General features: G+C 42.0%; 1 long non-coding RNA gene across 1 annotated transcript; it reads right to left on the bottom strand.

Moving 5' to 3' along the window:
* Window positions 1-271: 271 nt before the first annotated feature.
* On the bottom strand, window positions 272-21,166 carry LOC119716462 (uncharacterized). The gene is made up of 5 exons (XR_011808383.1): window positions 20,724-21,166; window positions 15,098-17,441; window positions 14,615-14,665; window positions 3,650-4,516; window positions 272-1,754 (listed from the first exon to the last, which is right to left on the bottom strand). It is a non-coding gene; the product is annotated as an uncharacterized lncRNA (long non-coding RNA).
* Window positions 21,167-27,809: the final 6,643 nt, after the last annotated feature.

Here is a 27,809-nt window from a genome sequence, read left to right as displayed (position 1 = left end):
CTAATGTAATTATTCAGAGAAAAGAGTGTGGTTATCCCTGTTGCTGCAATAAATTTTAAGGTAAGAGACTCCTGAAATATGGCTACAGGCCCTTCCCCTCACTTTTGCAAGTTAAATAAATACACTGAATTACTTTAAAATCTGTAACTTTTCAAAATGCATTGCATTTCTTTGCTATTTTTATGTTACCAGTTGAAATAGCAGGCAATGGCTTAAATGTGGCAATTAAATATTCTGCTTTCAGAAAAGAACATCTGCAGTTTGCCAGATATCAACAGATGGCAGAGTATTTTTATTTTTTGCTCCCATGTATACTTAAACACACTCCCGAATAAATAATACAGCCCAGGCGCATTTTGATCACACTTTAAAAGCTATCTTCCCACAATAAACAAGGGAAGACATCAGTTTTACATTTGTATACAATCACAGAAATGTTGGTTGGTTGGAAGGGTCCTTTGAACATTGCACAGTCCAGCCTCCCCACTGAAAGTAGGTCTGATTACAGTGTTGCCTTGACAGCTCTCAAAACCATCCAGTCCCTAGTTCTCCCCTCCAAAACAAAACAAAACAGGACAACATTTTATTTATCTGGGTTAACTGTCTTCCAAGTAAATAATATCCTCCTTGGACATCCCAAGCCATTTCTGGCCATTGTGCGTTGTTCTATTGCCTAGTATTACCAAGAAGCGTTTAGCTGCCTTATTTGTAACCCCCTTCAAGTAGCTGTAGGCTGTTACTATGTGACCCCTTGCATTCTTCAACAGACGAGATAGGCCCAGCTCCGTCAGCCTCTGTGGGAAGTGATTTAGACGGTGATCATCTTGGTAGACCTTCTCTGTAGACACTCCACTTGAACTGAAGCAGCACCCAACTGGACACTGTCCTGGCAGGGCCTCACCACCACCAAGCAAAGGGGGACAGGTCAACTGTCCCCCTCTGTCAGCTGGCCATGCCCCTAATATAGGCCTACTCTGTGGTTTGCCTTCTTTGGGATGAGCATGCTGTTGCTCATATTGGCCTTGGGTTTCACATAACCCCAGGTTCTTCTCAGCAGAGCTGATCACCAGCTCCATTCTTCACAGCTGGTACCAACAGAAGGGCTTATTCTACCTTAGGTGCAGGGTTGCATATTTCTCCTTGAACCTGTTAAGCCTTCTGGCAGCCCAGCCCTTAAATTTCTCAAAGTCCTTCAGAACTGAAGCTCTATTTTTTAGTGTGTCAATCATTCCCCCTACCCTAGCATTATCTGAAAGTAGGCTGAGGGTATGTCCTGTCTCACTGTCCAGGTTTCTGATGAAGATAACGAACTATGTGAGCCCTAGTATCAACCCCTAGAGTATTCAACCTGCTGTAGGCATCCAGGCAGGTTATCAAGCTATCAATTGCTACCCACTGAGCCCAGCAGTACAGGAGGTTTTCAATTCATCCAACAGCCAGCTTGCTCATGCCATATTTCCTCAGTTTGTGAGTGAAAATGCTGCTGGAAATGATTTCAAAAGCTTGACTGAAGTCAAGATCTGTTATATCCACTTGCTCTTTCCTTCTCCATGTAGCCAGCTACTTCATCATAGGATGCAGTCAGGTTGGTCAAATATGATTTGTCCTTCATAAATTCATACCAGCTGTTTTTGATTGCCTCTTTGTCCTTCACAGGTCTCTTTCCACCAGAGCTTCATCAACTTTCTTTATCTTGCAGTCTTTGTGGCTACAAATGAATTCTTTCTGGTTTCTGAGCAGTAGTTGCATACCTTCTGAACTTAGACAAATACAAAAATAACACAGAGTAATTTAATTTGTATTTTAAATAAGATGTTGTGTCTAGTTCAACAGTGCTATTTTTAAGTCTAACTAATAGCAGATATTTTGTCTTTTAACTCTTTCTGAAGGTTTCTATATACTATGTTAAGTATATACAGCTCTTTAAATCTTATAACCCACTTGTTTTTGCAATTTCTTTAACACTTTTTTAACATGGATCAGTCTTGTACTATACACATGAGGAGGCATGTTTTTCAGTTTTGTGTGATAATTTCTTTGCCACCAGTGTCCTTAAGATACATTTCTGGAACCAATTCTCCTGTGACATTAATGAGGCTATGCTGCAGTCCCCAGCTGTAGCTGTCCTATAGGTTTAGAAAATGCTGCCAAACTCAGCATGCCCACATACACAGTTTGATTTTCTATTGCACTTAAGAACTCTGCTCCATTTGAAGCCTTTGGAGCTGTGAATGCTCTGGAGACCTGAAGTTTCCAGCCATGTTCAGAAGAACAGAAAGCTGCTATGTAACGTTTGCTGAACACAGCAACAGCATGATTTTACATATTGATGGGGAACAATTCCCTAGGCATCAGCTAAAAATAATGCCTTGAATTACTTTTTACAGCATGCAATAGATTTATTTAAATATATACATTAGAACATACTGCTTAAGTGGATAAAATATACATGAGATACACTTGTACTTAATACAACCATTGTAACTCTTTACAATTTTTAGGCAAACAGAACTGCTTATTTACAGTATTTTGCTACCCTGTCAGTACTTGCTCCCAGGTTTCTACCCTGGGACAGTACTAGAGCTATAATTCATGAGTATTTTCAAGTACTAATCATATGTATTGTGCGTAGTATTAAATACATACAACTTCTGTAGGGCTGGGGGACCATAATATAGTACAGATTTTATCTCTATTAAAATCTGACATAATTTTATTCTTGACTAAGTAGCCTGAAAACAGGAACAAATTTGGGATACCCAGCTCCTTACAATTTTAATAGTTTTTTTTTAATTATTATTATTATTATTTAATTAAGAAAATTTAGCAATGATTTGCCAAGTCTCCGTACAGGGTATTCAGATAAGGTTTAAGGATATTGATGTTAAGATTTAAGTATTAATCTTCCACCAGATGGCTTTCTTTCCCCATCTTTCACTGTAACAGATGGCAATCCAAAGGAGAAACGCTAAATTATTTGCTGCTGAGTAAATATTATTTGGTATCGGGAGATGGCGCACTTTGCCCACAAATCCTTACTTCGACCACATTGTGCTGTCAAATGCCAGGATAAAAATATGTTTTAATTTCTTTAAGGAAATAGCACTGGGGAAAAGGGATGTTTTACACACTTGGCACAGTAATATGAAAATTATCTCTGCAAATGCCAGATGACCGGAGAAAGAAATTTTAACTACTTTGAAGGTGTATCTTAATCAGCTTGTGCTTCACTTAACGTAATGCCGATAGTAGCGCTTGGGATTTTGAAACCTCTTGTGTGTTCTGCCAGTTTGGATTCTGCAAGCTCCATGTTGATGAAATATTCTGAGAAAAATTAATTAATTGATTAGATTCATTTGTCATCTTCTGGCAGGTTTAAAAAAAAAAAAAAAAGTTGTGCAGTTCACTAGATGTAAGATGATTACATATCACAGACTATTGCGCAGGAACAATAAACCCTGGTGTCCTCTTTAAGAGAAAAATTGTTGAGAAACATTTGCCAGATGCTGTAAAATGTTTTATTTTTTCCAAACCTTATTATATCTTCCTTTACATGAGGTAATATTAGCAACAATGTAGAAGTAGATAGTAAAAATCCTAGCAAGAATCCTGAGTAATGCTACAGACAAGACCAAACAGCTGAACTTACCTGTGCGTGTGCCGTGGGGCTCTTTCCTCTCTGCCACGTATTTTAGCTGTGACTTGCTCTATAGTTCAAGCAGGCAAGGTTCATAGGAAGGAGTTCAACACTGATGGTGTTGACTACTGGCTTGTTATTATGTGAAAATATTGACTAAGTCCAGCCCAGAGGTAAGCAAAAGGGGTAAGAATTCAATTGTGCTAGTCATTAACACTCAAGACTGCACTTGACCAGAGAGCTGCATGTTTCAGGAGGTTCTGGCCTTTGGATTTGTGCAGAAACTCAGATGTCCGTGTGTTGCCTGTAGGAGTAAAGGCCATGTTCAGGCTTTGTAGAGTTTTCGTTCCACATGCATGAAGGGAAGTGGTTAATGCAGTTAAATGCATGTGGCCTAACAAATAGGTTAGGATCTGCTCATTCAGCTTTCCTTACTGAAAACTGCTGTGGAGGTCAGTAGACACAACCTGTGCTGATGGTCCGTCTGTTGGTGCTCGGATAGCTCAGGAGCTCTCCCAGTGTTAATGTCAGCAAACCTGCCAAGTCTGACAGGCTGTGTTTGCAGGTCACCCAGCTGCACCCTTGCTCATGCCTGCATGAGGCAGTGTCCACCGTCAGGTATGCAGCAGGCTGTTTTCCCTCCTGTGGTCCTGCACGTCCGGTGTGGCTGCAATCTGCCAGCTACCTGCAGATGCACAGAGCTGAGGGACATTGCATATGGGATTCAGCTATTGGGAGTGTAGACGACCTGTAGGACCACTACAAAAATAAAAATATTCCCCTTGTGGCTGTTGTATAACATCTTAGTCTTTTTTTTTTTTTTTTTTTTTTTTCTTTTCTGATTTTCTGTCAAAACCCTTAGGAACGGCCTACCTAAACCTGCAAAATAAAGAAAAGACAATCTTCCTTTATTTGCATAGAAGTAACAGATGCGAGAAGCATGGAACAGAACTTTGAGAATAGCACATTTAACAGAAAAAAAAAAAAAGTCAGTTTAAAAGCAAACTGATCTTACATGAGCAGAACATTTCTAATGTAAAAAGGCATCTGAATTAGAGGATTAGGTCACACTGGCTGATTAACATCATTTGATCTTCAGCTATTGAAAAGCCACTGGGCTTCTCAGAGAATGGAAGCATTCAAACTTTAAATGAAACCACAAGCCTGGCTTAGAAAAAACCTGCTAAACTGAAAACAACTTGCCTTGCTTCAGTAATTGTCATTTTTTCTCTGCTGCTAGGGGATGCATCCAAATCAGGATTTAGAAATCCCTCACATTTCAGTGTAACAAAGAAGAAATGCAAAACTGAATAAGTGCATCTCAGACACTACCTGGGAGAGGCTTGTAGCATGTGAAGCTTGCCTTGCTTTGCCATATCATATTTATTTCTTGCTTCAGAATGGAAGAAAGATACTCAAGGATATTTCTTTTGTTTATTTACTTTGTAATACATTCATTATAATCCACCTTTTTAATTGTTTTTGGGGGGAGGAGAAAAAAAAAATGAAGCTCACCCTGGACCACAAGGCCCATTAAGGATCTGAGAGGGACACACTGTTGACATTTGATAAGAAAGCAAGAAAGGAAGGGAGTTTTCGTTATTTGTTATTTTCTAAAATTATATTTGTTTTAATATGAATGACTGTTGAGCATTTTTATTGAAGAAAAGTTTTGTGAATGTTTTAACTTTTGCTTGGGAACCTCCAAGCGAAATCATAACAGACCAGCCTTGATCTTCTGGAATTCTCTAAGGTAAAGCAAGAAGAAAGGAGCCTTTATATGGTATAATTAAGCCCTTTGTCATTGAAAACACCAAGAACAACATGAAAATCCATGTTTAAAAAAAAAAGTACTCTGGCTACCTCTCATTTCTTTTCTGTTAAAAAGCTTATAATGTTTTCACTTATTAAACTTAAATGAGTTTTGAAGGGATTTTTACAGTCCCTTGCTACTGTCAACACTTAGTAAGCAGACAGAAATTAAAGAATTTATTTCCTATCTCTAATGACCTGATGATCAGATTGCTCAAAGGTTTTTTCTCTGATCTTTAGAAAGTATTAACTAGTACGGATGAGCATTCTCTTTCTCTCTCCTTTTTTTTTTTTTTTTGTAAATTTGAAAAAATGCTTATTTAAGAATCATGATATTATTTTTGGCCATGGTTGTTATCTCAGTTGCTTAATCTGGAGCAAAGCAGTATTTAAAAATATGGAAAAACAGTGAATATTCTTGTTTGTACCCCCTCCCAGAGTCATGCTGTTGGGTACTGTGCATTCATATAGTGAGTTTAGTTTAAGCTCTAAGTTTACAGCATTTTCAGCAGTCTCCCAAATGCCAGCCAAGTCAGACCCTGCTTAACTTCCAAAATCAGATGTGATCAGGCATGTAACAATGTAAAGAAAAATAAACCCTCAAAGGCACCCTGAATTATAATGTATTTTTTTTTCTGACATACAAGAAAGTACAAAATGGAAGTTTTATCACAGCTTCGCTTCCTGCTGAGTTCCCCCACCCACCCTTATTACTGTGAGCAACATTTTTCAAAATAAAGGCACACTGATTTGTTTGTTATTTTAGGCTCTGAGAAGGAGGTCAGACTGGAACACTGTCCAAATATATGCCTCCAGTCCCACTAAGGACCTATAAGCACGCTTATCTTCATCCGCTGTAAACCAGTTCATTGTCTTCCAGGGAGAGCTCACAATACCATATAGCTTTGCATGCAGCATTATAGCTGTAAGTGCACGTGCATGTTTGCAGGACCTGAAACTGCTTCATTCCTCGTGCTTCTCACAAACAGAGCTGCACGCAATTAGCCGCAGCCGCACGCTCTCCTACCGCCGGGCTATTACTTTGCAGAGTAGGGAGTGAGGCAGCTCCAAATCCTCCCTTTCCTTCTGCGACCCCACATGGCAGCCACAGTTGGATGGCCTGATATGTGTTCCACCAGTCCTGTGGGTCTACAGCCCTGTGGCCACCATGCCCTACTGCGGGGCTGCAGCCTGGAAGGAGACTGCTAAGGGCACAATCTGCAGCAACAGCTCGGGGCTGTGGTCCTTCCTCTCTCATGTGACTAAAGCATCATGTGCACTAATAAAAATAATAATAATAATAATAATAATAAAAAAATCCACTTGCTATATTTGTCCGAATATTTGAGCTCCTCAAATATCCCAGGAAGAAATGCACCAGCTCTTGGCATTCTCTTGCTAATCCAAGGAAACCTTTTGCACGGGCCTCTGCTTTCTAACCTGAGATTGACTTTAATTATCCATTATTTTGTCTTCCTCTCTGTGAGCCTCCAGCTGAATGCATTGTGCCACCCAGCATATTAGTCAATCATCACAGCTTACGGAGTGCTCTACTTTACATCTTGGCTTCAGTGTCATTCATGTGCACTGAGTGGAGACAGCAAGCAGTTTTAAGACACTGGGTAGATTTAAGCATGCTAGGGCCTGTCTGCCCCGATAGTAAATAGCTTTGCTGACATTTAAGCTGCACATGGCTTGATGTTAGGTCAAACAAAAATGTCACATTATAATCACTTTTTAAATAGCTGTTTCCGGCTCAGTTAGTACTGTATAGTTCCAGAAGAGAAAGCACTTACAAGCTGACAGACAGAAAGAGGAACCGTCTGTATAGGATGTTTGCCTAATCCCATCCCTGCCCTTGCCTGTCAGACTCAGAGGCTTTGTTTGTTTAAAAAAAAATATCTGTGTATACAGTTTAATGCCACCGCACTTTTCAGCCGGGCAAACTCTGAAGACAACTCGTGAATGAGCTCCGGGAAGAGCTCTTTGATGTAGCTGAGAGGGGTTTGGGTGGCCCAGGCAGCACAGTGGCCTCAGCAGCATGGGGCACCCATGCTGTGTCTTGACGTGGGGACCCTGCACTGCTGAGATGCCGCTGCTTGGAGGATACTTGTAGGCAAAATCCTAATGAGCTCTGACAGCAGAAAATGCGAGAGTTTTCACATTCCATAACACCACTCCTTAAATTAGGCTCTGCCTCTGAATCTCCCTGTGGAGGACGTGGACCACAGGGGAAGCCATGCGAGACTAACTTCCTCTCCCAGCCACCTCAGCTCAGTGGCTAAAGTTAGATGGTGTGACTGTCTGCATACCGTTTCAGTGAGGCCTTGGCATCCTGCGCTGCCCTAAACGGCCCCTGTCATCCCCACAGGGCACAGCCATGACTTGCCAAAGCACACAGCAGTACTCCCTGAGGGCCTGCCCCAGCCCACCCAGACCAGGCAATGCATTGGAGGAGCCAGTGAGGAGGCAGAGATGTGGGCATGGCTTCCCTCTCCACAGCCCCCAAATGGCTGGAAGCGAGGCCTGCACCCCGCCACCTGGAAGTGTGCCTGAGGCAGCTCCTTCTTGTCTCTCTCTCCCACTTCTCCAAAACCTGATGTGTGAAAAGCTGCCCACCTGTGTCTTTTGTCCACTGTGTTACAAGCCCTGATGGGGGTTATGGGTGGTTTGTTTTGTTGCAATGGATGGCACCTTTCAGAAGGTGACAGCATTTTCCAATATAGAACAAGTCTAGAAGGTAAAGCATGCTCCAGAAGTACCTGCCTGCCACCCGGAGAGTCCTGCCCAAGCACCGCATGCCCCTGATGCTGCTTCAGTGGGGCTGCTGACCCCAGCCTGTAAGCCTTTCTCATAAGGCATTTCCTTCCCCAATTAGATCATAACTGTGGCACCAATCTGAGCTTGTCAGCATGGAAATTTCCTGCTATGGTGATTTTCCTCAGTATTCTGAAGCCATGCATACTCAATACTAAGTCAAAAATCAAGTTTATTTCTGTAGAAATATATTTCCAAGCTTCATTTAGACATTCAGCTGTAAATCTTCACAAATTCCTCATTTCACTTCAGAATTACAGAGTGTGGTGGCTACTGTCTAATCACATAATAATGAATGTGAGAGATAAGCAAAATTCTTCCACTTTCAGACTGAAAAATAAGCTTTTGCCAAATGTGGTCACAAACTACAGGGTATTATAAAAGGGGAGCTGGGAAGAATATTATAGCTACAGAAAGGTTGGGATATGATGATCTTTTGTTTACAGCCCTCCAAGATTTCTTTGCTGAGAAGTAACTTTGGTTATGCCTCAAATTTGTATGAAGAATTCCTTCTCTTTTTGGCACAGTTTTACATCTGTGAATGAGGAGTGCACCCACTCTGCCACGGACATGAAGACAAGTAGTTGCAGCTGCATGTGAGCTCGGGGCAGATACTTTGGGGCTGGTGGAGAATTCAGCCCAACTAGGAGATGGGAAAGGAAGACATGGGGGCTAGGTGAGGATTATGAAACAGAAGATATATGGTGCACAGTATGTTTATTAAAAATAATTATGCATTCAAAGTCCAGGCACTTCTCCACGGTTTAAGCCATCTGCCAATACAACGAATGAAATGGGATGAGAGGAGCCAACCATGGGTGAGGGCTCCTGAGACAGCATGAAAAATAGCATGCACTGAAAAACAAATGTGATTTGTGATCTTATGTGGTACAGATTAGCTGACCAACAGAACTCGAACTGGGAAAAAGGAAAGGCCTCATGGATGGTTCAGATACAAACTTTCTAAATATGAGTTTACATTTTGTTTTGTGTGATTCTTTCTTCTAAAAAACACAGTGCAGATAGTAGTGAGGGAAAGGGAAGAACAGCTTCTTGCATTACTTTTTTAATGACCTTTGAGGTGAGATCACTGTGAGCACGAACTTCAGCTGTTCAGCTGATCACACCTAAGTGGATTGTAGTTTGTTTGTGTGCTTCATACGCTCTGTTGGTTGCAAATGCTTAGCAAAACTCCCTGGGTTTCACATATGTCATGAAGACGTATTTGATAGCTCAAGACACAAATTACCTCACCCTTAGGCTGTGATCTAGCGTTACTACCTGACAATGGCAGTTTTGTTACGTTACATATAAAATCAGATCTCATGTCCAGGTTTTCACTAGACAATTAAAATCTGTACTATGACACCATAGGTATGAGAATATACACATGTGAATGTGTGTGAGAGGACAAAAAGCATTTTTTTTCACCATTTATGATGTCCGATATTGTGGTATTAACACCTGACAAAATGTGCCAATCACTGAATAATCAACTTCTGTGTCTACATTTCTACAGATTTGCTTAGACTTAGTTGTTTGATACCAGCATCAAGGCCTGGAGAAACCAGTAGAAAGATGCACAGGGAATTTTTGGGGTATCACTTCAAAAATCTTAGTGGTAGAATTAAGCTCCATATTTCTTTGTGTTGTGAACACAAAAATTGTATTTATCATAACTGGTGATAATTATTGAAATTCAGTTCAGCTTAATAGAAAGATGTGAGTTCAACAGGTGACCAGAAGTATAATGTATATTTTGGAATAACAAATCTTCATACACTTTGTAAATTTAATGATACAATGACATGGCCATCGTTGATTAGATGGTGATGATGATGATGATGATGATGATAATAATAATAAAAGTTATCATGGGATTTAAAGTTACCTACATGGGAAAGGAGATCTTTTTCCTGTGTACATTTTGAATTAAGTTAACAAGACACACACACACAAAATCAGCATGTGTGTCTTCAAAGGCATAATATCACCCCTTTGTCTCATCTTTAAAAACAGAGGAACTTCCCATACGGTGCTGTTTAAATTAGAAAAAGTCACGCTAGAATGAGAAAGAAAAAGATGTTAACATTTCCACGTTTTGCTTTGCTGACTGCACATTCTTTAGGTATATGTAAAAAATTATGCAAGGATTTTATGAAGTGCTTCTTTACACCCACAATTTTACTGTTTCTTTGCAAGTGGATCATAAATCCTCCAAAATTTTTAAAGCTAAGACATGCAGCCATGCACCATTGAAATTTCCTGGGATTTTTCAGTATTATGAATTGTCTTCTGTAGTAGATCTGAGGTACCATTCATTTCATATCCCATATTTTTTATACGAGGAATCAAATACTGTAGTACCATAATGAGTTTCTGCTGTGCAGAAACATACTGATTTTAACTTACCTGCCTTTTAAACTAACTTTTTATTTTAGGCGAAGAAAATGTTCAGACATTTTCAGGGTCTTTTTCTTTCCTTCCTTCCTTCCTTCCTTCCTTCCTTCCTTCCTTCCTTCCTTCCTTCCTTCCTTCCTTCCTTCCTTCCTTCCTTCCTTCCTTCCTTCCTTCCTTCCTTCCTTCCTTCCTTCCTTCCTTCCTTCCTTCCTTCCTTCCTTCCTTCCTTCCTTCCTTCCTTCCTTCCTTCCTTCCTTCCTTCCTTCCTTCCTTCCTTCCTTCCTTCCTTCCTTCCTTCCTTCCTTCTTCTCCCCCCCCACCAAAAAAATAAGACTCTTTATTTGGACACCAGTAGGCTGTTTCCAATTTCTTGGTCTTGAATATTTTTTCTATTTTAATGCAAATTTATAGTCATTTTACAAGGTTCTCTGGACAGATATATCTACCTATACCTATACCTATACCTATGTCTATATCTATCTATCTATCTATCTATCTATTCTACATATATATATAAAAATACAAGCTGTTTTGTGAAGTGCCTATCTCATTGGCTGAGCAAATTGGCAGGTGTCATATATGCCTTCCTGTGTGCACTTGCTGAGAATATGCTTTTTTTTTTTTATTGTTTTCCTAAGTGTGAAATTACTGAACGTTTTCATAAGCACAGGAGCAAGATTCCTGTTAGAGAGCTCTCTGAATGTGAAAATGGCATAGCAAGAATACAAAGACTCAAGAAAGCATGTCAAGACTGCTGGTACTTACAATATTCCAGTGCAAGACACTCTGATAAACCGCCATGCAAAAGTGTTCCTTTACAGCACACTGACACGTCAGTGTGGTGACATTAGGAAGAAGACAGCAATGCTTAGATGATGATCCAACATGAAAAATATTCATTGCTTTTTGGCTATTTGGAGGGGATTCCACATAATGCTGCAAAAGAGGCACGTTATCAAATTGTTGGGGTGAGATTTGCAATTGTCTTGGATAACATGGTTGGCTGACCTTTGTAAGCTTGTTACTGTGCAATTCACAATTCAATAAGCCCACCCCAATAAAATGTCTATCTGTTGGCTTCTTTGTGGAGTGCTTTTTTTTTTTTTTTTTTTTAATAGGTTTGATTTTTACAAGGCTTGTCAGTAAGACTCCTGCTGTCTCAAAGTTCTGGATTTTTATTTTTATTTTTTTTACTATGTGAACATTTCAATCAAACCAAATATGACAACTTAAAGAGGCGCAGATGGCTGTCAAGGAGGAGAGGACTAACTGTCTGAATTAACTGGTAGAAAGGGGAGTCTTGGCTGACTAAAGTTCGGCTCTGCTAATTTAGTAATGACTTTTTACTTGGCCTCAGTTCATGGCTTAAAGTTTTATGCCTTCCCTGGTGTGGATTATTACTCTACTAGTGGTAAGCTTTTCTTTTTTGTTGTTTAATTTATCCTAAGGAACAACTGTAAATTCCTGCCCAAATTCCCAATTTCATAAGTATTTTTAATGTTACTTTTGACACTGGGGTGTCAGTTATTCATTGCTGTTATTTGACTTTATCTCTCTTGTACAGCTATAAAAAGGAAAGAAAGAAAAGCATTCATTGAAAGATGCAAGTTAAATCCTTACTTTCCCGCTAGCCTTGTTTTTCAGAATCTGAGATTTATCTGCTTTTTCATGCTGACTCACCATCGTTCTTGTTGATTCATAACTTAGCTCTTAGTAGTTATGTTGTAAGGTTGATCATTTAGGTAGGTGTTATTTTGAAAGGAAAAAGTCTCCTGCTCAAGAAAAGCTGCAGTCGGGTTTGTCGGCAAAGGAAAAAATGTTGGTCTCATCCTTCATCATTAAGGAACATCATGAGTGTTTTAGCATCCAAATTAGAAGCCTAACGAACTAGCAAGCAATATTGTTATTTACAATCTTTTTCTTCTTTTTTCCTTTCCTTTCCTTTCCTTTCCTTTCCTTTCCTTTCCTTTCCTTTCCTTTCCTTTCCTTTCCTTTCCTTTCCTTTCCTTTCCTTTCCTTTCCTTTCCTTTCCTTTCCTTTCCTTTCCTTTCCTTTCCTTTCCTTTCCTTTCCTTTCCTTTCCTTTCCTTTCCTTTCCTTTCCTTTCCTTTCCTTTCCTTTCCTTTCCTTTCCTTTCCTTTCCTTTCCTTTCTTTTTCTTTTTCTTTTTCTTTTTCTTTTTCTTTTTCTTTTTCTTTTTCTTTTTCTTTCTTTTTCTTTTTCTTTTTCTTTTTCTTTTTCTTTTTCTTTTTCTTTTTCTTTTTCTTTTTCTTTTTCTTTTTCTTTTTCTTTTTCTTTTTCTTTTTCTTTTTCTTTTTTTCTTTTTCTTTTTTCTTTTTCTTTTTCTTTTTCTTTTTCTTTTTCTTTTTCTTTTTCTTTTTCTTTTTCTTTTTCTTTTTCTTTTTTTCTTTTTCTTTTTCTTTTTCTTTTTCTTTTTCTTTTTCTTTTTCTTTTTCTTTTTCTTTTTCTTTTTCTTTTTCTTTTTCTTTTTCTTTTTCTTTTTCTTTTTCTTTTTTCCTTTGTCAGCATTGGGTTACAATTAAGGGCAGGTCTTTGATTTTTATTTTTCAGTGTTTCAATATGAACTCTTTTTATACATGGATTAATTGAACATTCCTTCTCTTCTGGCCAGTGGCCAAGATACTCAGTTTATAATTGAATTACATATTTAGATATAGAGTTACAGCTCCATTTCATGCAACTTTTTGCTTTGAATTTGTGATTTGCTGCCTATGAAAGGGGAATACCTTCTACGGCAAGCTACTTCCATATGATCCCATATTTCACTGCTATCATGTGCTTGCATAGAGAAGTTAACCTCACTGCTTTAAGCTCATTCCCTTTTGAGGAGCCCTTACAAGTTTCCCGACAGTACTGCAAGACCTCACCGAGGGAAACATTTTCTTTACCTCTGGACAGAGCTATAAGAAACAGGCTGTACTGTACTATATGCAGTTTGTACTTGATTCTGCTTATTTTTCTGTTTTCTACATGGAAACATTTTAGCAAACCTTCCTGTTGGCTTCTTGGCTATAATACTCCTGAAAACAGTTGACATTTGGTGGCTTGCTGAAAGCAGAGATGAGAAATTTCAGTTAACACAAGTTAACTCCAGTGCCTCCAAAAATCTTGATTGCAGGTGTTAAGTCAGCCACAAAGCAGATGCCACAATCATTGTCTGCGATGAACGCAGCTCAGATAGAGCCTGGACAATACTCACAGTTTGTCATAATCTCCTGACCAAAAACATTTTTGAAAAGAGGCTAGGAGTAATTTTTAGTCTATGTGAACTGAATGGTTCACAACAACAAAAGACAAATGTGTCACTTTTTGAAACCAGTCATTGGAAATCATTTTCAATCAGTCAGCCTTGTCAAAAATAGCCTATGAAAATAATGCTAAGAAACACTTTTATTTTGGGAATGGTCTTCACTCCCTGGCCATCCCATATTTTCAAAAAAATGTCATAAAGAAGGATCCAAAGCCAAAATCTTCAGGATGCTTCCAGTCCCACTGGAGTTGTGCAAGTTTAATTCAGTGCTATTCTATTATTATACACAGCATAATACTCACAAATGAAATAATACATTTAAATGCTTTGTCCAAAGCATTGCCATGTATTTTTCTTCGTTGTCCAGATGCCTCTGTTTAAATATCTCCTTCATTCTGTCCTTAAAAACTTTTTATGTTCTGGAGAGGACAGACACTGGCAGCATGTGCTATCTATTACCACTCTAGCGGGGTGTGAGAACTGGAAAAAATATTTATCTTCAAATCAACAGAGTACTTTGGACTCAGGAATTTATTTTTATTTTTCAATTAAAATAGGAACATTAGGTCATGATCTTGAGTTCCAAAATTAAATACATCTTTCTGAAAATACATTTTTCTTTCTCAATTCTATCTCTGTTTTTTCATCCAAATCTATTTGCCAAATATGATGTACATACCTGCATAGTTTCAATATGTGTCTGCTTGTACTGACAGGTAAACTCTTTAGGCTAAAAAAAAAAAATTAAAATTTGACTCATTTTAAAGGTATCACTAGCATATTAGATATGTACCTGTTGCTTAAACAATTTTTAAAATGACAGTCAAGTTTTCACTAAGTCCTACGACACAAAACTACATTATCTTTTTTGAGAAACGTATATATATATATATTTATATATGGTTTGCTATTTGCTTTTGAATCATCCATCACTGCTGCTTGGTCACAAATTTTAATTACAGAGACAGTCTCCCAGACCCTGCTAGTAATTAATTGCTGTAACTCGTGTGTGTCTTTGTGAAGCCTGCGGCATGCCTTCAGATAAACAACTAATTAACGCTTTTATACAAGTGAAATGGATTTCCAATTATTACTGTCTTCCCTCTCCCCCCTGTTTTTCACAGGCATTTTGCTCAGGAATTACGGATGCCTCATTGCTTACCAAACTAGATAGTCTCGTGTTTCTTCCTCCACCATTCAGAAACGGCTTAATCAAAGCCAGAGCTGCTGCACCTGCCCCCGTGCTGCTCTGGTTATGAGAGAAGCCTTTTGAGTGGTAGAAAGAGCTTTTTATATAAAACAAGGGAATCATAAAGAGGGCTGGGGCAAGAATAGCAGTAGCAGTTTATAGTCAGTGTAACAGTGCCAGGGAATCTGCGGTGATGTTGGGAGTCTGTAGAAGTATCTCGGGTCACTAGATTAGCTCAGGCGACTAAAGTGAAAAAATGTGACCACAAGCATCCAGTGCGTATGGGTACAACCCAGGAAATACAGAGGAATCTGTAACACGGTGTATTACAAGCAGCAAATAGGTGCAAACTAATCCTGTGACCTGCTTATCTGCAGAAAGCTGGGACTCGATCCAGCAGCTTTGATCCTCTGAGAAATGAGGGAATGCAGCACCATGTACAGCTAATTTGGTCGAGTTCACCCGGAGTACAGCCAGAGCCCCAGTGTGGCCGGGCTGCTGACCCCAGCTGCTGGGCAGCCCCAGCTCAACTCCTCTGTCAGGAGCTCAGGCACCTTTCAATCAGGGCAGGTTTTGCTTTCAGAGCTGCGTGACGGAGAAAAAATGAAAGCCCTGCACTCCTTTTGCTCCGAAGAGGGACCCACCTCTCTAGCACAGTAGTTCTCTGTTTCCACCAATGTGTTTGGAAACCTTGACAGCGTTGCACTGGAGCCAGGGGAACTTCGATGCTTTATTTCTCCAACGCACAGCGAGTATGGAACATATTACCTTACCGGGGAAAATACTGACTTGTAATACTGCTTTGGCACTTCCCGAGTGGTCTTCATGCGCTGTATCCCAAAGCACCTCCCAGGGTAATAAATTACATTACCCGCAACCATTATGACCTCGGTAAGATCCACCTACAGTCCAGAATAGCTGCATGTTACTGTCAGCTAATTAGTGGTGGGATTCATTAAGTGAGGAAGTGAGAGCCAGGAAGCTATCCCTTACTCTCTATGGTGCTATGGGATGCACAAAAGCCATCAAAACAGTCACTGACAGGAGCTCAGACACCCCCAGGAGCTCATTCCCCTGGCCCAGCGAAGGGGCGCAGGCACAGACAGTCACCCCTAACACACACCACGTGTGTGGGGCTTTCATCTCGCCCTCCTGCAGCCGTGGCCAGAGCAGCCAGCACATTAAACTGACCTTAGACCCTAACCCTGAGTAATCTCTGAAGGTGACCACCCTATCTGACTGCCCAGTCCTGCAGCCTGGCACCCTCCCGGCTCGGGATAAAGCTCACGCAGGGCATGTTCCCGGCACAGCCAGGGGCTGTTATGTCCAAACACACTTGGTGGCTTAATATAGCACTAGGCAAACCCAGCTAAGCTGTTTGCTGCCTTTCTGTGAGTCATCGAAGGAGCCCTTCTGGAAAAGGAAATCAAATCGTCCATATTCAGATGTGGAGTGAAAAAAGCATTTGTGCTTGTGCGTGCTGACATTGTTAGTGCCTGGCCTTGATACTTACATGCCCAAGTGATTGATGAAAAGAGGCTGATGCAGGGCTGGAGGGGAAGCATTCAGTTTCTTGTGCTCCAGAGGAAAAGCACTGCCAGCAGCACACAATGGGGGTGATGCTGCTCATGTCCCCCACAGGACATAGCCAGTGCCCCATGATACCCTTCTGGCTGAGAGTGCCCTTCCCTGCAGCCAGAACTGGAGCTGAGACATGAGGGGGATTAGGGGCCATGTGAAAGGCAGGCAGAGAGCAGGGCAGGGACAGGTGTGAGCCTGAACAGCTGTCAGTTGCAAGATATCACAGATATGCAAGATATGCTCTGGTGGATTGCTCCCTTCATGATTTTGTCTTTCTTCTCCTTCCCAACTTTTGACACCTCTCTGACAGCTTGCAGGGCTCTTTGGTATCACTCCTTCTTGAATTCAGAGTCCATCCACCTCTCTTACCCTCCTTTACTCTGTCAGCAACCTTCCCCACCCTCCCACAGGCAGCAGATACCCAGATCCCTGCTAGAGCATTTGTTTTCTCCACATATTAAAAATGCCTTCGTGCTTTTTCTTCTCTTCCTCCACTCCGCTCCGCACTGCATATTCTGGAAGTCACCTTCAGACTGCACTTGAGTGTTACCTCTATTGCACAGGACCGGGATCATGTTACAGCTTTCCCCTTCTCACTGAAGATGTGTGCTCTGATTTGAACTTCTCCAGAGTTCAGGGATGTTTGGAATCCAGGCTTTTGGCTTGGGCGCCTCTCAGTGCCTCGTGTCAGCATCTGGGAGCTGATAGAAGTTGGTCATGGGCTGGGAAGCTGGGCCTGCAGGATGGACGTGACAACAAATCAAAAAATAAAAATCCTACTACTTTTACAGACAAATTAAATCTGGCCTCACACTGAACTGTGTGGCTTTTTTAAGCACTTTTTAGAGCACCAGCAGTGCCCATCTGGTTGCTGGAAATCCCAACAAGCAAAAAGATCTGGGGGGGTGTGTAGGGGGGTGAGGCCATGCACCCTGGCCTGATGGCAAAGGCTTTCATGGTCCAGTACAGGAGAAGGTGGTGGAGATTGTCACAGAGAGACAACACCAGGCTCCCGGGGATGTAGTCACAGCACCAAGCCTCTCAGAGTTTAAGAAGAGTTTGGACTGTGCACTTAGTCACATGGTCTGAATTTTTGGGTAGACCTGTGTGGTGCCAGGAGTTGGACTCAATGATCCTTGTGGGTCCCTTCCAACTCTATGGTTCTAAGCGAGAAGGCAGTGGGCAGAGCCAGCATTTTGGTTTCACCAAGGCAGGGTTGGACAGCTCAGCTTTGCCCTCAGCTCAGTACCCAACAGGAACATGGGAGGAAGAGGAGACGCATTTCCACACACCTTTCAAGCCACAGGCTGCAGGCCCTTTTGGGCACACCCAGCCTGGGCACTGTGGGGTGGCTGGAGCACTGCTGCCCCACGAGGTGCTGGCCCTGTGCCCCCAGCCCAGGCGGTGTCCGTCAGGATGCTGAGCAAACACCTGCCAGCTCAGACAAGCAGAGCTGCAGTTTTCTCTCCTCCTGCTCACAGGAAAGGAAAGCTTCCTTCCTGCCCCTTTCCTCGTCACAGAAAATAGGCAGCCAAGATACTGCCCTGAGACAGCAGAGCACACCGGCGCCCACACAGAGCTGTTGCACCACAGGCTATTTTTAACCTATTTTTAACCTATTTTTGTTGTACGCTGGCAGACGCATCCCCTGCTACTTTCTTCCTTCTCTGTGTCTCTGTATGTCTTTGCATCTCCTTCCTGCTACTGTGAGATGTGTGAACTATATATGGCCTGGGAAATCTGTGGCAGTCAGTATTTTTAACCCGCCCAGGCCCCCAGTTTGCACGCTGCTGTGACGCAGATTATCCAGCTTTGCAAGTTTCTCATGGGAATCCAGGGTGCCCAGCAGCAGCCTGTGATGCTCGGGTGTTTATTTTTTACCCTCAGTGACACAGCCCGTCAGCCCCAGGCTGACATCTCGAGACCTGAGTAGCAGCAGCCCTTGTGCATGACCAGGCAAGGGATGAAGCCTGGCTGCTGCAGAGATGTGAAAGGAGGTGGCTTTTCCATCTGGCCACTTGTCACCAGCTCACCTGGCAGGCTGCAGGCACCCAGAAGTGCTTGGTCCGTAGTCTGCCCTCTTGCACATTTGCTCTGCTCAAACCTGACAGAAATATGGGTGATGAAACCCTGGTCAAGATGCATTCAGCATATAAAAGACTGAATAAAAATGTAAGAGGAAATATTTGGGAGTCAATCCTTTGAGGAGCTGCACTTGCACAACAGGGCTTAGTTCTTGTTCCTTCTTCCACAACTAAAATTCTCCCCGAGTAAAAAAAAAAAAAATGTGCTGATGAGAGCAAAAAGTTTCCATATAATTTTTTTTCTTGTTGTCACCTTCCCACTTCTAGTTTATATTAAACGGAGAGAAAGTAAAAGACTGTTTTGAGACTCCATCCTGTCCAAAAGTATTCTTCCTGAATTTTCACTGTAAGAAAGGGCAAGAGCCACTTATATACAGCATGAAAACACATCCTTCTCATGGTGTTATTTCTTTGTTGAAGTTCTTTGAGAAAATAGTGTTTTAGTCATTCACAACCTTGTACATTAACAGTCCCTACCAGATTTTATTCTGTGGATAAATGTTGTCTCTCTTTTTCTTTTAATGTTTTTGATGCATAGATACTCAGATTAAATAACTGCTACCTGAAGTACCTTGTGCATGAATTTACTACTATAGAAGAATGAACTTGCCTGCCAGCATATATTTGCACATATCTCTCAGTTCCTGTATAAACATGTGCCTTTATCTGCTATTGTCTTCCATACTGTGTTTCCTCAGCAAGCTTCATAACTCTGGTGATGAGGAAACAATTCCCAGTTTCCTCTAAGCCTTTGGGATGCAGGAGATTCTCATAAAGTTTAGTGGGCTTTGGACCAGGCCCTTCTAAAAGCTAATTTTATTTGAGACATTTGATTCTAGGTTCATGAAAGCAACTGCAATTTGTTAAGATTATCCGTTCAAGCTTTAAGGATTTACACAGTTTAAGGAATGCTAATCAGTGTTTATATGGTAATAATTTGACCCCTGCACTGCTCCATTCAATTTATTTTAATTGCGAGTAAGGCACAATATTTCAGTCTGCCAAAAAGTGAAGGGTCCCAGTTATTTTCAGAAAAACCCTAGTTTTAGTACAGTTACACTAGGCAGTATTATGCTGAAGGCTAATTTCTCAGGGTCTCAATTGGACCTGTTCAGGAAAGCCTCTTGTCCAGGAAACTGTTTTTCATGGGTGATTAACTCCTTGGATTTATAAGCATTCAGGTAAAACAACACTGAGGACAAGAGTTTAGCAGGATTAAAAGAAAGCGTGAGGTGAGGGTACCTGACCCCAGCAGGTGAGGAACAGGAGACAGATCAGTCCTTGGGATTGTGCTGGCAAATGATACCCCCAGGAATGACATGGGTGTACTGAGTAAAATGCACTCCCAGGTTAGTAAAGAAAATTCAGGATAATATTCTGTCAAAGCTGGAATACATGATTAGATAAAGCAAGGATATTATCTTGGGAAGTGGTGATTTTCAAGTGATATTTGCTCATGAAAACTGAAGTTTTTCTTGCTGTATTGAAAGTTGCCTCTAATTGTCATCTTTCTATCAGAGAAGCCCTTAGTTTAAGCACACATTATTTTGGGATCAAAATGGTTTTATCATTCCAGAGATACTTTCCCAAGTGTTCCCATGACATGGAGTGGTCAGTGGACTTTTAATTCTGCGGATGCCAATTATAAAACAAGGCACAAGAGGAAGTTCATTTCTGGGCAGAGAGAGCACATCGTGGGTGGCCGCAGACGCCACAAAGCCTAAGACTTCAGCCACCTGAGAAATTAAATAATGAACCCTGACTGAGGAAGCTTGTGGGCATTACATCATTTGCACATAAAAACAAAAAAAAGATTTATAGGGCACACGGGTGGCTGTGACATCACCAGCAGCCAATCTAGAAGCCTTAGCTACATCCAGCAGTCTAATGCCCTTTAATACCAGTCTTTGTAGACGGGTATCCCGCAGACCTACCTCTGCTTCGGGTGTCTGCTTTTCAGTCGTAGCTGCAGATTGGCTGTGACACGTTGACTCGGGGCTGAATTGCCTAAGCCGCAGCTGCGTGGAGCGTGCTTCGCATCGGAGGCATAGGATGTGTGCCGAGTGTTTTTCAAAGCAAGCGTAGCCCCGGAGAGATGAACCGCTGCTGCAATTTTAATGGGGATTGGGAACCGACTAAAGGGGTTTCTGGAGATCTGATGTGCTCGAGACATTTTATTACAGTGGTACTGGCTGCTCAGAAGTGGCAATAGGAGCACTATGGTTCATAAATTAACCTAAAGAGTTTCTAACAGCATGAAAAGCAATTATCTGAAAGAAAGGATTGCCTGTTACGGAAGCCAGAGAGCAGTGCCGGGCAGCGTCCAGCCCACAGCCAGCGGTGGCAGACGGCATTGCTGCGGTGCTGCTGCTGGCAGCAGAGAGAGGGGAGCCCTAGGACAGGCGTGGAGTGAAGGAGGAATGGTGGGGGAACCACAAGGTTTCCGGAGAAGGGGCATCATCAGGCATGGGTAGCTGCTGGCAACAAGAGGAGGGAGGTGGGAGGCACTGCGGTTCTTGGGGACTGTGGTTATTGCTCCACGCACACAGAGGGCAGCTGTAGAGTCCACGTGCAACATGTCTGTGCCGCTTTAGGCTCTGCACAAGTGTGCCCTCGCCCCAAAACACACCCTTCATCTGAGAGAGCGTGCTGAACCACGACAAGTTCATATTCCTGAAAAAGCCCCCCCGCACACTGACCCCCGGCCGTCTTGCTGAAAGCGTCTCCGAGCTTTCTTTAATTAAGACTTTGATTTGGGCTCCAGCAAGAGAAAACAGACACGGTCCAGTTCCAGCGCCCAGATCCCCGTGCACTGCCGATACAAACCAGATGTCAGGGCTGGCTCGCGGCATGCTTGCCGTGCGGCATCCATGGCCTCCTCCCGCACGCCACCGCAGGGCAGCAGGCAGGGCCCGAACCACTCGCTGATGCCGGGATGCGTCTCCCTGTCACAGTTAGCCTCAAAATACATCCCCTGGCCTTTGATGTCCTAATGCCTCTCTCCTCACAGTACCAAAAAATAAAAAATAAAAATAAAGGAGGAAAGAGAAAAGGAAGCGCGGTGCCACGGCCTGCGGGTACCCCATGGGGCCTGGCGGCAGGCCACCCACGATCTTGCAGGGTGGCTGAAGGCTGGCTCAGGGACAGGAGGGTGACACACGTGTCTCAGGGGGCCAACTGAGTGGCCAGGACATGCTCAAAACAACGGGATGTGAAATAAATGAAATAAATGACTTCCTCCTGCCAGGGCTGCTGCTGGGTCACGCAGGAAGGGGGACAGGATTATCACTGCAGGAAGGAGAAGATGCATTTGCTGGTTACAAATTTTACAGGAATAGATAAAAGAAAAGGCTTTTCCTTCAGTTTTCCTGAACTTCCTCCACCTGCCTCCATCCTTTTTAAATAACCATCGCAGAAGGACCCATAAAGTTGGGGTCACAGTCCAGTGACCAGGGCAGGAGGACACTCAGAACAAAGTGAGGTGAGGGTGGGCAGAGCTGGATGCAGCTGAGCTGTGCAGGTGCTGCTGGAGCCATCCTGGTGATCCTCCAGAGGCTTTCCAGGCTTTCCTCCAGGTTAGGGTTGGGGAACATTTTTGTGGTAGAGGAGGTAGCTGTCAGTAGGGCTGCTGGCACAACCAGGAACATGGCAAAAGAAGATGAAGTCTGGGACCAAACTGCGCTGGAAGTGTATGAGGCAAGAGGAGACTGATTAGCGGCAGGCTGTGGGGGCTTCACCCCTTCCCTGCCTTTCCTTCTCTTGCCCACTCCAGCACCATGTGATGTGGGCACGCAGACAGCCCCTACCCCATTAGATGGAGGTTGGCATCACTGTCTGTCTCACTGACTGTGACCTTCATGCTCCAATCCTGGAATTGTCTGCATGCTTCCGATTTTTTTTTTGAAAATTTATTTGGAAAGGTTTCATTGGGCTGACCTGCCTCCATCTTCAGAAAAAAGCCCAATCAGTTTCCTCATCACTTTTTAACAATAAATTCATTTTCACCTGGCTCTAGTTGATGTCAGCAGAACCACCAGTGCCTGCAAGAAAACTAAGTAGTTTGTAGGATCCATAGGGAATGCAGGAATACAATGCCCAGCAATAAGTAATTATGTGTCCAGACATTGCTGGGTAATCTATGAAAACAGAAGGTTAATGCTTACATGCTGGAGTTCTCTGACTGCAAGTCGTGTGGCTTCAGAAGCTGCAGTAGGAGCCTCTCCATAGGCAGGTGTGCTGAAATCCTAGAGTTACTGTCAGGGAACTGGAACACTCTTGCAATGCCTGACAATATTCCTTTCCTAGATTATGATGGATAAATTGAAGCATAAGGCTAATAAGTCACATCTTACCCAGTCTACTTTAGGCTTCCATATTTAATAATGACTTTTGCAGGCAGACAGGTTTAGGTTTTGGTAATGAATAACTGGCAGAAAATTTTCCAAGATTGTATCTGTATATGGATGTGTGACCATGGCTGTGTGTCTGGAAGGTGTGAAGCGCGTGTGAATTTGTGCTTGCTACAGGGGGTATTTAATGGAAGCAGTGGCAATAGCAGCATGAAAGAGAAATACCCTCTAGGTGAAAATTATAGAGATCCACCTACATAGCTGCACATACATGCTCTTCTAGGGCTTGCTATTATGGATGTTGTACCCAGGCTAAATTAAAATAATTGGCTGTAACTAACCTTATAACCAACTAACCTTATACAAATAGAGAAAAACACCATTTTTATTTATTTTTTATTACATTTACTTATCATTCTTTGATATATGTTAGAAAGGTCAACAGGTAATTCTTGGACCAGTAAAACTTGGCTTATTTTAGAAGTTTACTTGTCTTACCAATGTAATGCTTTCTATTCTAATTTCTAATTTAACGCTAAAAAGACATACTTGAATATAAATTTTAAAACTCCATTAGGCCAAGTTACTTGGATTTATGAATTAGAAGCAAGGACATAACACGACTTTATTCAGGCTCCAGATATAGTTTAGCAAGCTTCTTCAGAAAGTCAATAGATTTGTAAGAACAGCCTATTGCTCACAGAGATCTAGAACTTCAATTGATTGGCAATATAACATAAAATGCTAAGATGTAGTGATTTTGTTTGTTTGTTTGGTAGTACTGTTTTGTTGCTGTTGTTTTGTGTGTGTGTGTGTGTGGGGGGGGGGGGGTTAATAACATTTTGTAGATAATGTGTCCCATATCTGTTGCACCTCATCTTTATTTCCATCCAAAACTCATGTTTCTGTGAATCTGTTATTTTGTAGTGTGGTTCCTTTTGAAAGAAGCGTGATAAGAGAAAAGTGAAACCCTCATACACTCTAGTTGTCAGAGGTAAAAAATGTTAGTTTTTATTTATGGAGCATGATTGCCTCACAGAACAGTTTACAGCACTGAGCTTTCTTACATTCACACTCTCTTTGCCTCTGTTTTTCACTTTCTGCCATGGGATTGTTTTAGAATTTCCCATTTTCTAAAAAATCTGCATGTTGCAGACATGTTGCAAACACTGCCTGCACCAAAACAAACAAAAAAATTCACAAGCTGATTTTCCTTTACAAGACATATAAAAGTAATTCAGGGACAAATGTGCTAAGCAGTAACAATATAATTGGAAAAAATGTGATGTTTTACATGGTAAGAGGTAAATTAAAAATTAGTCTTTGCTCAAAACAATACTCACAAGAGACACTTGCAGAACTCCTGTGCAGGTCTGCTTGGGGATCAGGCAGAGGGCTTCATGCCTGTGCTATCCCATTCCTGAGAGACTCCAGCATAACCTGAGCAGCTCTGAGTTTCTGTTTTCCATGGCATGAGGAGAGGTAGGAACTGGCTTTATGACTCCAAACTGAGGAAAATGTTGAAGTGTGTCCCAAGTTAAGCACTTGAATAATCATGTTACAGGTCAAATGTTCATACAGAACTGCTTTACAGTTCTCATAATATTTGGCTCATAATATTCAGTGTTTGGCCAAATGCATAAATTAAAAATAACTTATCCTGACTCCTAAGGACACTTTTATTATTATTATTATTATTATTATTATTATTATTATTATTATTATTATTATTATTATTATTATTATTCAGAGTAGATATAATTTATACATCTTTTGATTGCCTCAAAGACCTGTCTTTAAGAGATGCCGATTCAAGGCGTGGCTTCATTTTCACAAATAAGGTGACACAGGAGGGCTCCCTATGAATCCACTGTACAAGCACCAGTGTGTTAAGTTCACTGCCTGTACAATGACCATAATAGAAAAAAGGTTTAGGGAGAACCACTGCTTCTAAGACAATTCCCCTTCAACGTCTTTTAAGAGTCGAGAGTGTCTGCTGGTCGGCTTAAACCAAGGAGAGTTGCTCAAAAGTCTCCACGAGCAGTGCCTCACAGCTGCCCGGGGTGGGGGGGGATTGTCCTCTCTCTTACTCTGGGCAGTAGTGTCGGGGCTGAGGACTCTTTGTGATGCACAGTATAAGCAGCATTACTGCTCCTGCCAGCTGTGGGGCTGTGCAGACCCCATGGCCAGCTCAGAGGTAGCTCCTAGGATGCTCCAGCAATGGCTGGGAACCCCGAGCTAACATGCCCATAGCACCAGTGTTTTTTTGTTTTTGTTTTTTTCCCAGTGAAGACAAGGCACAGTACAGAATGTCACCCAGAAGGATCAGCCCAAGAACATCATTCCCCTGAGAACTGAATAGCCTTTTGAGCTAGACAAGTGCCTTTGGCTGGAAATGCCCTGGCAAGCACATTACCAGCAGTCTGCTCCCACACTGGCAATGGGACCATCGCTAACAGAAGGACAGCCCCCTCCCCCTGCCCCCTGCACGTCCTGCTTTAGGTTTCACTGTAATAGAAGAAAACTTTAAACTCTTTTAAGAGTTAAAATAATTTCCGGATCTTGAAAGATGAGAAGATGAGAGACCAGAGCCTAGTAACTAAGGCAAATGCAGCAGCAGGACTTGCTTTTGCCCCTTCTTGCCCTTGAGCCTCCACCTGAGCTACAGGGAAGAGCTCTGAGAATGAAAGCCCACTGGTGTTTCCATCACTGCTTTGTATCAGCTGAGCTCTCTCTGAAGGGACAGGGGGAAGGCAAAACAACTTCAGCTACTATTATGCTTGTTACAGGGATTTTCAGAAACTTGAATGGCTGTTTCTTCACTCTATAAATTGCCTTCTATTGCCAGATTATAAATTACCAGTATTATTATACCTCTCCTTTCAACATTGACTATACTCTTTGCCCACTGAAATGAAGATGGAAAAATAGGGGGAGGCACAAACACTGTTTTCCAAGGCCTGTTCTCATGTTCTCAGGATTTTGTGCCCAATAGCTTTCTACTCAGTGAGGCATTAAAATGCTGAGCTTTCAAGCCAGTAAGTTGCAGAAATGATCCGCTAGTCCCCTCGGCACAGAATGAGCCTGTCCAGCTGGACCGTTTCTGCATATGCTGTCAGGCAGAGAAAGATGTCCACCAATTGTCACCTCCTCCTTTGGCTTCTGAGGCAACTCTGCATAATTCACTGAGTGTGCATAGATGCTGCTGGCACTCACAGCAGTGCAAACATCAGGGAGGAAGGCAGGCACTACCAGAGGAAACAGAGCATAATGAGAGCAAAGCTTAGCACCCTCCCACATATGTGTACGCACGCACACGTATACACCCGCGTTGTGAAATATAAGAAAGGAGGAATGGGAGGGCAATGAAGCATAGCGGGTGTCCAGGGAGAAGGGGCTTGACTGTTGTGGCTTCTTTTCAGCCGCGAGGATTTAATGCAACGTTAATCTCTGGTGCTCTTGACGTCTCTGATCACAGTGGTCTAATTGCATTCGAGTCGGCGTTCCTAGCGCAAACATCTTTTTTTCTGTGGGAGAATTGGTTCCACAGGAAGAAAGACCCTGCAACTCTGCTGGATACTGATTTTTATTCTCCAGTTAATTAAAGCAGAAAACTCTTTCCACCCTTGAATGACAGGGGGAAGAAAAAAAAAAAAAAAAAAAAAAGGCTCAGGAACTCAGAGATCCCTGAGGTTGTTTTTAATTTGCTTGATCTCTGGCATTTAAAAAGAAACATAAAAGTTACCAACTTAAGTGTGTTAAAAAAAAATAAGAAATTAAACACAAGGAAAAGATTTCAAATAGATTATCAGCCAACTGCCTGAGAATCAAACCTTCAATCAAAGCCAATTTGGCTCAGCAGCAGTAAGCAGCAGTCTTTCTGGATGGACACAACCTGGTACCTGTTGCTGCGATCACATCATATTCCCCAATTTATCCAGGACAAAATAGATCCAATACTTCACAAAAGTCACCAGCGAAGCCCGAGGCTCCTTCCTTGCCTTGCTGTGACACCTGTCTCTGCCAGCAGTAGGCTTGCACTTTCAGGGCTGTGTGCTGAAGCAGCTGTTGCATTTTGCACAAGGTGTAAAAAGTGCTTTTTCTTTAGAAAAGCCACTGTAATGGTTGGAAACACAGGTTTGCAGCTTCTTTTCAGCCACAAGAACACTGACCAGAAGTGTGACCAAAAGACCTCAGGCCTTTTAATTGTTTTCCAAAGCAGTACTATTGTCCTGTAAGTTTGTCATTGTCATTGAAGAAAACAGAACCGTAAGGTCTAATTTAAGAGCAGGCAATGTGTAGATATGCTGAGCTGTCAGATAAAATGAGAGGAAACCAGCTACTCTAATTTTATCTTCCTAAAATGTTTTTCTCTGCCTGATTTTAAATAGGACAGCTGTAAGGCAGCAAAGCTGGATGCCCATCTAGCTTTGCTCTGACTCCCTGCTCTTTGAGAGCTCGTGGCAGCGGGCTTTGGAGTTAAGAAGCTGCGTCCCTACTTCAAGGGATGAACTACTCATCAATATGTTTCTGCTGCATGTGAGAACTGATGAGCAAAGTGACATTTCTTAGCACCTCTGAAACATGACTGGTAACTGTTTGCAAAATCCCAGTGGAAGGAGCAACTTATTGGGAATATTATACAGCAATAACAAAACACGAGTACTTGCC

Source organism: Anas platyrhynchos, chromosome 3 (assembly GCF_047663525.1).
Source record: "Anas platyrhynchos isolate ZD024472 breed Pekin duck chromosome 3, IASCAAS_PekinDuck_T2T, whole genome shotgun sequence".
Taxonomy (NCBI): Eukaryota; Metazoa; Chordata; class Aves; order Anseriformes; family Anatidae; genus Anas; species Anas platyrhynchos.
This window is presented reverse-complemented; position numbering and strand designations above follow the sequence as displayed.